Source organism: Equus przewalskii, chromosome 17, assembly GCF_037783145.1.
Source record: "Equus przewalskii isolate Varuska chromosome 17, EquPr2, whole genome shotgun sequence".
Lineage (NCBI taxonomy): Eukaryota > Metazoa > Chordata > Mammalia > Perissodactyla > Equidae > Equus > Equus przewalskii.
The window spans coordinates 80,275,667-80,288,051 of record NC_091847.1 but is presented as its reverse complement, the minus strand read 5'-3'; positions in this window follow the sequence as shown (position 1 = coordinate 80,288,051).

The following is a 12,385-nucleotide window of genomic DNA, read 5'->3' as shown; positions in this document are numbered from 1 at the left end:
ATCCTGTACCTTTCTTCTTGCTCCCCTCCAAAGCCTTTATTGATTTCGTTTTTGCTCAGATCTGATAATATCTGTGCTATTGTTTGGAGGAATTTAAAATACTTACAAAGACTGAGACCAAATTAATAAATTAATGGAGGGAAATTGGAGAAACAAAGAAAATGAGGTGATCTGAATATACACACACGTTGCTCACGGAGGTTGCTTCTGTGGTAGACACTTCCTTTAATGAAGCCAGAGCAGAATCCTTTGTTCAACGGCCGCTTTCTGGGTGAATGTGTTTAGGCAGGACATGAGACCACTGGCTCTTGGACAGCTCCTGCTCATTTACCCCGCAGCAACCACGGTGCCCACACAGACCATTTCGATAATTAAATTCCCAGAAAACCTGCTCTGAATCACTCAATAATTGACTAAATTTGTATTTGGATGCCGTTGCTGATGAGAACAAAGCACCAAGCAATAATGCTTTCAGTTTCACCATGGTTTTATGACCTTATTGGACCACCAGGGACCTGGTACATCCCAGGGGGAATACTTTTCAATTTAATTAACCTGCAGACATTCAGCTTAAAGAGTAATAAATAAAAGACAAATACTCCCCTTTCTCCTATTTGTCTCTTATGGAGAATTACAACTGCTAATAATGTAATAATTGAAATCTAAAATAAAGCTACACAGGCAGGGAGGTGATCAGACGGTGGGGGGGGGGTGGGGAGAGGGGAGCCGCGGAGGGCTTGTTGGGACGTCTCTAGGCTAGACCTGGTGGACTAGGGTTCTCCTTGGCTTTAAGCCACTAACTTGGAGGCAAAGAAGAGAGAATTCGCTACTTTCACAGGTGGATTTCAGGAGTCTCAGGAAGGGGCCCTGCTCACCGCCTCCCCTCCCAGTGCGCTGAGCCTCTCACTAGAAACAAAGCCTTTCTTTCCATTGTTACGTGGAAGGTTTGGAATGTGAAGTCTCCCTGGTGAGGGAGGGGATGATGTAAGCTCATTAACAAGAGGGGCAAGTGGCTGATGTCACATCCTCTCCTGAGAGCTGATTTTGATGAGGAAAAGAGGGGAGAAAGACCTGGGCTTTGAAGAGGGATGGGGAGGGAAAGAGTCCAGGGTTTGTCATACTTCATGCTTCTCCTGGGGCTGTTTTGGTGATGAAACATCATGCCTCCGCATCTGAACGGCAGACTCCTCGTCTATGGATACGTATTAAGCATTTACTGCGTGCCAGGTTATAGGAGAGGTGCTTTCCCACACAGCGTCTCTCAGAATTATGATAACACTGCTGCAAAATAGGATTCCTAATCTCCTCTTGCTGGAGAAGAAATTGAGGCCGGTATGCATTAATTAATTTATCCAAGATCATCTGGCTTCTAAAGGGCAGAGCAAGGATTGGAATCAAGGCCAGCCTAATCCAAAACCCACATGCTTTTTACTCCCACCATGGTGGCTCATAACAGAGCTTGATCTCAAGTGTGGGGATGATTCTTTTGTTTCAAAATACCAACTAAATCAAAATTTTGCCATCAAACTTGGAATATTTTGGTGAAAGGAGTCAGAAGGATTAAGTCCGTTTAACAGACGAGATGGGAAAAGGATATGCAGGGACCAACCCCAGTTTCCACTGCAAAACAGAAAGTATTTGGGACTCAGTGTTCTGAAGTTATACTCAACTGCTGACTGGACTCCTCCTTTTGGGTCTCCCTCAGGTACCTCAACTCAGTGTGTATACAACTGAACCCATCGTCTTGTATCAGCCCATCGCCCATACCCCTTTCCTGCTCTAACATGGTCCCTCTTATATTTCCTTTCTTGACTGCGGGACACCATCATTCATCTTTAGTCACTTTAGACAGGAATCTAAAAGTACTTCTATATTTCTCCCTCTGCTGTACCCCCCTGTTCTGCCCCACAAATCTAATCAGTCCTGTTGCATATACTTTCCAAATTTCTCTCAAATCACTTTACTTTTTCCTTTTCTCCATCTCCAACGTCAACTCCTTAGTTCATGCCCAGTCATTTCTCCTCTGTGTGAATGCTACAACCTCCTGAGTGAACTGGCCACACTGCATCCTATCTTCCCGTGCTGCCTCTCCCGGTCACCTTCAAATTGATGACAGATTGGTTTCTCCAAAACCCGAAGCCTGATACATAGAAAATGCTGAATGAATCAATAAGATAAGCAAGCAAACAAACAAAAAATTAAAAACAAATCTACTCTCAATTACAAATATTAGAATAGTAACAAATCAGCTAGAAAAAATACAAGCAGTTTGTAGTCCTTTAGACTGAGGTAAGATATACACAATGAGATATAAATCTTACGTGTAAAGTTCAGTTTTGTCAAAATATACACCTATACAAACAACAGCTCAGTGCACACAGAACATTTCCATGGCACTGGAAATTTCCCCCATGCCTTTCTCTGACGGTGAATGATATTGAGCGTTTTTCACATGCTGGTTGGCCATCCACATGTTTGCTTTTGTGAACGTCTGTTCACATTTTTCACCTGTTTTTAAATTTGGCTGTTTGTAATTGTGAATTTGTGTGAGTTCTTTATAAATATGGATGAGATCTTTGTCACATAAAACTAATGTGAATATATTTTCCCTGGCTCACCTTTTCACTACTTAATTGTGGTTTATGAGGAGGAGAAAAATTTGAATGTTGGTGAAGTCTATCTGATGAATTTTTTTCTTTTATGGTTACTGCTTTTTGTGTCTTGTCTAAGAAATCTTTCCCAACCCCAGGATTTAGTGATACTCTTCCGTTTTCTTCTAGAAACTTGACATTTTAGCCATTACATTGAGGTCTAGAAGCCATTTAAAATCAGTTTTGTGTATGTTGAGAGGTAGAGGGTCATAGTTTTTGATTTCTGCCCCATATGGATATCTAGCGCCATTTGTTGAGAAGATTTCCTTCCCCTATATAATTGCTTTGGTGCCTTTGTTGAAAATCAATTGACTTTGTACGTATCTGTTTCTGGATTCTGTTATGTTCTACTGTTGGATACCAATTCTACACTGTTGGTTAATACGCCTTTGTAGTAAGTTTTGAAACTGGTAGTGCAAGTACTCCAACTTTCTCAAAATTGTTTTGGCTATTCTAAATCCTTTGGATTTTCTTATATATTTAAAAATATTATCCTGTCAATTTTCACAAAGAAAAGGCAATTGAGAGTTTGACTGAGATTGTGTGGAATCTTTAGGTCTGTTTGGGGAGAAATGACATCCTAACAATAGTGATTTTTCCAATCTATGAACAATGTTTTTTTTTCCCCATTTTTAATGTTTTATTAATTTTCTTGTAGGTGTAGGTCTTGCACGTCTGTCATTCAAAATATTCTTAGCTATTCGATTTTTTTTTAAAAGATTGGCACCTGAGCTAACAATTGTTGCCAATGTTTTTTTTTTTTCCTCTGCTTTTTCTCCCCAAATCCTCCCAGTACATAGTTGTGTATTGTAGTTGTGGGTCCTTCTAGTTGTGGTATGTAGGACGCCACCTCAGTGTGGCCTGATGAGTGGTGCCATGTCTGTGCCCAGGATTCGAACCAGCAAAACCCTGGGCCGCCAAAGTGGAGCATAGGAGCTTAACCACTCCGCCACAGGGCCTGCCTCTATTCGATTTTTTGTTGCTATTTTAAATAATGTTTTTAGAAATTTCAATTTCTAATTATTTACTGCTAGTATGTAGAAACATATTTAGAATATTCTACATAAATAATCATGTGAATATGTGAATAAACCTAGTTTTGCTTTTCCTTTCCAATCTTTATACCCTTTATTTCTTTTTCTTGCCTTAAGATTTCTAGTGCAATTTGAATAGAAGTGGTGGAATTTGCATGCTCCCAAAGTTAGAGAAAAGAGATTTAATGATCTGCCATTGAACATGGTGTTGGCTTTAGGCTTTTTGTAGATGCAGCTGTAGATCAGGTTGAGGAAGTTTCCTTATATTTTCTGTTTACTGAAAATTTTTATCATGAAGGGGTGTTGAGTTCTGTCACATACTTTCCTGCCTCTATTAAGATGATCATATAGTTATTCTCTTTTTTTCCTGTTAATGTGGTGAATTATATTGAATGATTTTTAAATGTTAAACCAGTCTTATGTTCCAGGCATGAACCTCACTTGGTCATGATGTGTAATTCTTTTCATGTGTCACTGAATTCAATGCGCTAATGTTTTATTAAGGAGCTTTGCATCCATGTTCATGAGAGATATTGGTCCATAGTTGTCTTTACTTGTAGTGTCTTTGTCAAGCTTTCACCTCAGGAATGTAGCGGCATCATGAAACGAGCTGAGAACTATTTTCTCCTATATTCTTCTCCATTGCTCTCCATTGCTGGAGAAACACATCTTTATAGCTTTTTTGGTTTGCTTTTTGTTGCTCTAAGGCAATGATTTTCAAATCACCTAGAGAGTTTGTTAGAACAAACATTGGTGGGCCCTTGCCCCTGCATTCCTGATTCCATGAGTCTGGATAGAGACTGATAATTTTCATTTTTACCAAATTCCTAAGTGATGCTGATATGGCTAGACTGTAACCCAAACTTTGAGGACCACTTTTCTATGGCTTAAAACATGCATCTTTAACTTATCATAATTTACTCAGAGTTAATATTGTACCACTTCATATAAAATGTATGAAAGTTTCAACAATAAAATTCAGTTTAATCACTATCTTTTTTGCTATTGTTGTCATATGTTTTATATGTACCTAAGTAATAAAAACAAAATAAATTTTATTATTTTTTACTTAAAGAGTGATTTTTTGCAGCAAAATGAAGAGAGGGAAAATATATCTTCTATATTTTTATATATCTTTTATATTTTATATCTTTTATATTTTAATGTCACATTTGCTATTTTAGACCCTCTTCATTTCTTCTTATAGATCCAAATTTCTGACTAGTATTATTTCATTCAGATTAAAAAACTTCCTGTGGCATATCTCATAGTGCCCACATGCTGGAATTCTCTCCACTTTCGTTTATCTGAAAATATCTCATTTGACCCTCATTTTTAAAGGATATCTTCACTGCATATAGACTTCTAGTTGAGAGTTGTTACTACTGTTGTTTTCAACACTTTAAAAAAATCATCTCATTGTCTTTTTCCCCTCAGTTGTCTCTGGTGAGAGATCAGCCATTTTCACATCTTTAGTCTCTTGAAAGTAGGATGTTTTCTTTTTTCCTCTGACTGCTTTTAAGATTTTCTCTTTATCTTTGGTTTTCAGTAGCTTGCTATGATCTGCCTTTACGATTTTTAAAAAATTTTGCTTGGGTTTGTCAGGCTTCTTGGATTTATAAGTTGATACTTTTCTTCAAATTGAGGAAAGTTTTGGCATTTATTCTTCATATATTTTTCTGTTTCATTCTCTCTCCTTCCCTTTTGTATCTCCAGTTACACGTGTTAGACTGTGTGGCATTGTCCTACAGATCAATAAATCTTCTTTCATTTTTCCTCTATCTTTTTCAGATTGGATAATTTCTTTTGATCTGCCTTCATGTTCACTAACTCTTCTATAATCCCTAATATATATTATGAAGCCTATGCAGTGAATTTTTCATTTTAGATACTGTACTTTTCAGTTCTGGAATTTTATTTATTCCTTTTATAGTTTCCATTTCTCTGTTGAGATTTCCCATCTGTTTATTTATTACGGCTATGTTTTCTTTTAAGCCTTTGAACACATTTGTAATAGCTGCTTTCATGTTCTTTTCTGTCTTGTCTCGGCTATTTAGGGGTCTGTTTCTCTTTATTGCTTTTTTTCCTTTTTATGGGTCATATTTTCCCACCTCTTCTCATATTTCTTAATTTTGCATTGTATGATGGACCTTGTAGATGATTTGTTGTAGGAAACTGAGTTATGCCCTCTTCTTCTAAAGAATTTTGAGTTTTGTTCTGGGAAGCAGTTAAATAACTAGAGGATCTTTCAGGTTCTGTTGGGCTTGTTTTATTCCTCTTTAAGGACAGGTCTATTTTGGTTTTGAGCTTAATCTTGCATTGTGGCCGTTCCTTTGAGATCTGATTCTTACTCCTGAAGTGTGGCCTTTTAGAGTTTTTGGATGAACACCCAAGGTGCTCAGGGGGCCTCTCCAGTGGATGTGCCAGAGCTCCAGTGTCTCCCAGTGCCTCCCAGTGCCACACAGCTTCCTGCTTCTCCAGAGAGCTCTTGGCCCTGCAGCAGCTGCTCCACTAGACTTTGTGGAGTCTTTCCCTGCAGAGTTTCAGCCCAGCCTTCAGCCACGGACATATGGGGAATCCCCACAGACTTCTGGGACACCCCCTTTTGGAGCTCCCTCTTTTCTGGTACCCTGACCTGAAAATCCCAGGGACTTCTGCAGTCTAGAATTCTGACCTCTGCCTTTTCCACTCAGCAATACTGCCATTCTATGTGGGCTCCAATTTTCTACATTGTGGAAGGAAAATGTCCCCCAGCAGAAAGCCATGGAGATTCCTCTCTTCTCTCAGGGATCACAGTCCTTCACTGTAAGTCGTTCAATGCTTGAAAACAGATATGTCATATACTTTGACCATCTTTTATACTTGTTTATTGTGGGAAGGCAAATCTGGTACCAATTACTCCCTTATGGTTGGGAGCAGAAGTTTGAAAGTTGTTTGTATCCTTAAGTTAAGATTTTATGACTAACCACAAATGTGTTTGGTGAAAACAATGCAATAGAAACTGAAGTTTTTCTCACTGCCCTCCCTTCTGTCCCACCCTCACCCCTGTGGACACACACACCCCAATCATCTGCAAATTCTGAGCTCTGATTACTGCTGGGTATTCCAGTGTGGCTAGGGCTGTGTATTTAAGACTTTTGCTTCAATAGTGTTTCAAATTTTTTTCGTGAGTTGCCATGAATTAAAAATTTGAGAAGTTTGACATAAAATCCAGAGTTTCTACTTCTTTTTTATAATGGAAAGATCTGGTGGCACTCAATGAGCATGGCAACAGTAGCCTGGAGCAGAGCAGTGGTTTCCTTCTTTAGAGAGGCTATGTGTTTTCTGGTCTGCCACAGTCCCAAGCCAGTCCGTTTCACTCAGTTGTGTTGTCTGTCTTATCCCTGTAGCTATTTGTGTATGTGATCCTGGCATGCGGGCAGATAAACTTACACCTAAGTAGTATGCCCACAATATCCAGTGTGATCCACTCCATCATGGCCACGTTCCCCATGATAGCTTTATTCCGTTAATACACCCAATTTTCCCAAGCTCCTTCTGGGTATGTAACTATCTCACAATAGAAAATAAACAAAGGGACAGGGAGCAGAGATATGGAATGGAGTTAAATTTCGCCAGCACACCCTGGTCTTCGCACAGGTGGAAGTTCATCAGTAAGTGGTCAAGGGCCAGGCGTGCTGTCTGCTTCCATTCTGATTCCAAGGTTAAGATGTGTTTATGCCTTTCAGCCAACAAACCTCTCTCATGCTTAAAAGCTTCTCAAATATTACTTTCTTGGAAATTCAGTTTGGCCCTGCTCTGAATTTTATACCCATGGTTTTGCTTGAAAACTCAAAGAAATGAAAAACCATAATTGTTTTGCTTATGTAATAGGAAAATTGTCTTTGTGTTTTATAATCAAAATGTTGCTTTTTAAAAAATTTATTTTGTGCATGTGTGTATGTTTTGGGGATAATAATGCTAACTAACATGTTTTGGGTACTTACTATGTACTAGGCACTCTGCTAAGCATGTTATAGGAAAGATGAAATTTTACCTTCAACAACGATCTTTGCGAGGTAGGAATGAATGCTTTTCTCTTTTTACAGATGAGAAAGTGAGGTGTGGAGAGGTTAAATACCTTGACTGAGAACAAACGGCAAGTAAGCAGTGAAGTTGGAATTCGAAATCCCTGAATTGAAAATGAATACCTGAACCAGGTGCAAACCAGCTTGTGTCCTTTGACTCCCTGACTGTCATGGTCATCAGCAAGAACGTCAAGGTCATGCTGCAGATCCCCACCTGCCACAACTCTTGCAAGTCCCCGCTTTGCACAATCCAGAGGGGTCTTTCATACCCGGAGTTACACTGCATGGCAGCCCTGCCGATTCGAGGATTCACCATGAAGAGGAATCCATTAAAGTGCACGCCTCTTTAGAGTAGAAGTTGGCAAAACGTGCAAAACAAACCACAAAATGTCACAATGAAATGTGCAAATCACACAGGAAGTGAATATCACCCTTCGCGCTCTCCACTGACTCTGCCGCTCGTCCTTGTGTATTGACCTCGCAGCTCTCAGACCCAGAAAGGAGGAAGGACAGAGGCTTGAAGCAAACTCTGTAGTGTTCCCGGAAAGACGTGGCTGAGGAGACCGGTAAACCTTGAGGAGTGCTCCTCCTTCTCACCCAGGGTCACGAAACACTGAAGCTTGAAGGGGCCTAGGAAGACAGTCTTCTCCAGACCTCTCGTTTTACAGATAGAGCGACTGGAGGCCAGAGGTGTGGTCTGACTCCCCAGCTACCAAGTCAATGAAGGCAGAGCTGAGTCCGGAGTCGAGGCCTTGTGGTCCTCCACTCCAGTACTCTTTGCACAGTACCACGGAGCCTCTGCTGGGCAGGACGTAGGGTCTGCTCAGAGGTCACTCTATTCCCCCTTCTGCGTGTGCAGCAGAGGAAGAGCAACATGTACATGAGGGAGCTGGCAGGGGGAGAACAGCGATGATTCACTCAAGAGCCAAAATACCACGTTATTAAAAATAGAGCTGACTCTTTCTCTTCTATTACCACCCAAACTTTTTCATAGCAATTTCCAAGCTGTCTTCCAAGAGTTTGGAAGTAAAGGGAAACAGAGGGTATTGTTTTATTTTATTGGTTACTTCTCTGATAATTAGTGCCAGGAAGCAGAGAAATTAGAATTGTGAAGCTCCTAAGGACACGAGCAAGGTGTGCGTAACTCCTCACTTGCTTCAGTGCTTTGATGTGGCGCCTGTGTCATGATGCTCTTTCATGCATCGTGTCCCATTGTCATAAGTGAAGAAAATGGGCTTGCAGAGGAGACCCGATTTTCCTCAGGTTGCACATCGACTGAGTCCAGAGCACCTGAAACCTCAGTAAGTTCAGTTACTCCTTCTGTGCATGTGCAACCCTCAAATCAAGTGTTTCCAGACATCAGGGAGACGTCAGGATGGGGAGGCAAATTCTGAGTGGTGGACAGAGCTGAGACGTCCTACCTACAGACACAGGCTCACAGCTGCGTGATGATGGCCAGCCACTCAGCTTCTCCAAGCTATAATTTTCTCATCCACAAAATAACAACAATAGCTGCCTCATGGACTAATATATAGACGGACGATTATCTTTACACAAAATGGTTTTCATTTTCATTTCACTTCAAGGAGCAAATATTCGAGAGACGTTAGAACGTCTCCCCAGTTTGCTCTGTCGACACAAAATCTTCAAGAGTGACAAGAACGGAAGATCTCTAACTGCTTAGGTACAATCAAGTTATCAACAGAAACACCCAACCATGGTGGCAGCATGCCTTCTGATCACACTGCTCCATGGCACAACCATGGTCCCCTCTTTTTATGACTTTTCAGATCCTCCTATTGGCATGAAATAAGGCGGAATACAGCTTTTTAACCTTTCCTAAGCCTCCCTATTTAAATCCTTCATATAAAACTCTGCCTCTACTTTGATATGCTAAGCTGGTATGTGTACGGGTTTTCAAGAGAGAATAGTTGAACAGAATAAAGACTGTACACAGGCCCCTCTTCTGAGGCTATAAACTTTGGTACCTACTCATGTCAGTCATATTCTCAGGTCTGGAAACGGAAACAGAGTTCCACGATGTTACATTATGCATGTCAATAACAAAGTGTAAACTCTAGTGAAGGATAAGGATATCTTTCATGGGCTCGTAACCACAGAAGTGATCGTAAATGAAAGTATTTAGTAAATGGCCAAGAAATAATATAATGAATTGTAATCAGATTTGTAGAGAAGACCTTTTGATGTGTCTGCCCAGCCACTACTTTACCAGTTTTCTGAGAACTATCCACCCATCCAAATGGGTAGGTCTTTTGTGGCTGTATTTATACTGACTAACAACTCTTTCGTTGGTCAAAGCTGATTGGATGAAAGATGGACAGTGGACCCAATCTGAGCCAATGAGATTCTCTCCTGGGGTTTGGACCTAGGGTGGTAATCAGTTAGTTGGGAGCCTTGATGCCAGGAACTGATGTGGTTCTAGAGTTGGACCCATGATACCCCACCATGTGCAAAAGGAGCTAGTGTGGAGAGACAAAAAATAAGGCAGGAACCTGGAGAGAAGGAGAGGAGAGTGACTGCACAGAAAAAGTGGCCGTGCACCCTCTGGTCCTCAGGGATTGTCCAGGTCCTATTTCCTTCTTTCCTGGAGCCTAAGGATTGTTGAATTCTGTGAGATAGACATGGATCCTCCTCCAAAATTCCCATTTTTACACATCTGAAATTGTGTGTTACTTATATAAAAACCTCTCTTGACTGAAGCTGTGTCCAAGATGATTAAGTGGTGAAGGTTATAATCCAGCTGCTCTCTACTGGGCGTGTCTTGTTGGGAGGCTGGGTTTCTCGTGCGGCAGTCCCGTGGAGCAGAGCCTCTGCTGGACACAGCTGCACGAAGCCCTTTGTTCAAGTTCACCTGCCATGTGGTTCTCTCTCTCCTCCCTGTAAGCGGATTCTCCCTGACTAAACCGGCAGCTCCTTTAGGGAGACGACTCTCCTTATTCATCTTTTCATCCCCTGTAGCACCTGGGCTGCGATGCTATGGAATTTGCTGATGGTGTTTATGCAAAAAAAAAAAAAAAAGGAGAACTTTGTACTCTAATAATTTTCCATTTAGGCAAAACTTCTCTTGCCTCAGTTTAGGAAATAATCACATTTCTTTCTTTTTCTGTTGCAACCAATCTCTCTTCTCAGCTTTGTGTCAAGGAGGAGATAGGTTTATTTAGCCAGTAATTTCCACTGCAGAAAATCTTGGGCCCAGATTGCCCTGCAAAGGCAATATGTTCTGTTTTATTTTTATATTACATTATATTTATTTTAATTGCGTTCTCCATCTGGTCAAAGATAGCATTAAGCACCGTAGATGGAGAAAAGAAACAAAGAGATATCTAACCATGATAATAGTTTGTATTATTATTTTTTAAAGTCCAGGGGCACTGTAACCTCCAGGAATTAGGCAAAAATAGCCTTCCTGTTCAAGAGCTCCAGAAGGATTCTGGAGAGGAAGAGAGATCAAGAGAAATGGACGAAATCAGGGCCGCTGGTGTCCTCTGGGCAGCCCGGAGTGGACTCTTGCACCCAGCCCACACCTGGAAGCAGTTCTAGGACGGTGTGCACCACTGGGTGCAATTCTACACATAACCCTATCTCCAGCGCTTTCACTATTTCCAAAGTAGTTTCAGCAGGACATTAGTGCACAGTTTCAATCGCATGTTTTATTAATAAACCTTAGAAGAGACCCCCATGGGAGAGGTCATTTTCTTCTCATTTCAGGAGATGTTTTTGTGAAATTCACCTAGCAGCTGGAGGTCTTCCAAATGAAGCTGATATTATGTCAATGGTTTAGTATACCGGAAACCAAATCCTAAAATTGGAAGCCTGCAGGGGAGGGCCAGGCTCGCGGCTTCCAGGTGAGGATGCCGGGTGAGGGGTTAGCGGGGATGCGGAATCATCTGTTCCTGCTTTTAAATCTGAACAAACGAGGGGACTCGGGGAAGAGTTTACACGTGAAAATTTGCCAAAGACGAGTGGGCGGTGACATTCCTGACTATGATCCATTCCTCCGCCCCCTCCTTGCAGTCTATCACTTGGGCTAGTTTACATTTCAGAAAACAAAAATCTGTCTGAAGCTCGCTGAAGTGAGTAATGGAATTTGTTGGTTCACGTCCTGACGGATCCAGGGGTACCTGGCTGCTGGTGTGATTTGATGCAGAGAGTCAGCAAATTCTCAGGGGTTCTGTTGACTTGAAAGCTTTTTGTCCACGTTAGTGTCAGTTCTTTTCTTCAGGCTGGGCCCAGGCTCAGGTTCTAGAAATGGTTTCACAGCTCTGAACATTGCATTCTTTCCCAATGTCAGTCAGAAGAAGAGAAAGCATCTTTCCTAGTCTTTAATGCTTTTAAGAGCAAGGAAGCATTTTCCCCTGAAACCCCAAGGAAAACTCTCCTTATGTTTTATTGGTGCACTCTGGGTGATGTGCTCATCTCTTAAAGTAAGGCCTGGGCAGGGGTGGACGGGCTTCTGTTTGTCAGAGCTCATCCCTGGAGCAGAGAGTGGGGTCGCTCCCACTGGGAGGGAGGCTTTTCCCCAAGGGGACTCTGGGATGTGCCATCATGAAAGAGGAAGAAACGGATACAGGCAGCAAAATCCCAGGTACCTACTACAGTTGAGAGCCGTGAC